We start from the raw sequence: 1,623 nt of genomic DNA on the forward strand, positions 1-1,623 counted from the left end.
GTGAAGCGTACATATGAACACTTCCTTTCAACAATTCCAAACCATTTCCATAATGTATGAATGCAGAAATAGGTGTAAATGTGGTAAATCAATGCACTAAAATAACAATGAAGTATAAGAAGTCATAATGCCATAAGTTATATCAAGACTTAGATAAATTGACTCAATTATAGAATGAATCATACAAACCATCTCAGTCAACATAAAGAGTCTATGTCCCTCTTTACTTCCAAATATAACGAGTACACCTCACAACTAAGTCATGTATAACCAAGGTGCTCCATTTTCTCATATATCATGATCAATACTAAGTCATAGTTCAATATCAATATACATATGGAATGACAATGCATGCCAAGTATAATATCACCATCAACCATAATCATATGTCAAGTTTTCATCTGCGTATTTTGATAAGTTTATATCACAATTCAAGTCTAAAATTATTATCCTTCCTTCCTCCGATGATATGTGTCACAATAAAAGAGAATTGGGTACAACACGTATCACAACACACCCATTCAGGTAGTAAGTCTAATCACAATAACAGGGCAGCAAGCCACCATCAACAACAACCAAACTAATAGAATTCCATCCCGAATCGCCATGATATGAATACAACTACACCTTCACAATGTGTAAATAACGGTGACAAGCCCACATAATCAGAAATCATACCAACCTAGCCAATATCCAACCAAATACCATGTCCGAAGACCTAATCATGCTTTCTCCTATCAATTCTACACAACATATACATTTCGCTAATCAAAGTTACCTCGAATGCAGAGCAGGAGCCACGACCTTCTCCACACGAGCCTTCTATTTTTGAAGCGCCTTAGAATGGTCAAATTCTAGCAATATGATGCTAAGTAAGCAATAAACCTTCTATTCAAACAAGAATAACAATTTGGGGAAGAAGGCCCAATTACTTCTACCATTTTCAGTTGGTTAATTAATCCTTAGGACCATAATCATCCTAATTCTAGTCTCAGTCATCATATTGAATGAGTTAATGGGTTTTCTAATCATTTAACCCTCCTTACATACTTTTTAGGCCAAAGATTCCATTTTTATGAGAACCCTAGGTTTCAATTCAACAATTTCACCATTTAATATCAAATTATTATCCTAGGAAGTGATTATATAAACTCCTAGATGAACAATTATCAATAATATCAATAACCCATTCATTACTCTAGGGTTTTATAAACTTAGGTGTTCTAACCTTTCAATTCTCCATTAACAAGCTTTTAATGATTCTAGAAGTTATCATGATTGAAGAACGAATAAAATTAATGGTGGAAAGTAACCTTGATGAAGGAGTAGTGACCTAGCCTTAGAAAATTAGCCTCAAGAGTTCTTGGAAACTGTTCTTGGAGTTATGTAGGGAGTGGAGTCGAAATAAGGTATATAAATAGGGTTTCTAAATTAATGAGGATCACTGCAGTGGTCCCCGCTTCGCTACAGTGGCCTCGCTGCTATGAGAACCACTTTCGCTGTAGTGGACCCTTGGAAGTTTGACCTTTCGCTGTAGCGAGACACCTTCTCGCTGCAGCGGCTTCGTTGCAGTGGTAATCGTTTCACTGCAGCAGGAATCCTTCCACTGCAGCGATTCTCCTT

Source organism: Lycium ferocissimum, chromosome 2 (assembly GCF_029784015.1).
Source record: "Lycium ferocissimum isolate CSIRO_LF1 chromosome 2, AGI_CSIRO_Lferr_CH_V1, whole genome shotgun sequence".
In the NCBI taxonomy this organism is placed as follows: domain Eukaryota; kingdom Viridiplantae; phylum Streptophyta; class Magnoliopsida; order Solanales; family Solanaceae; genus Lycium; species Lycium ferocissimum.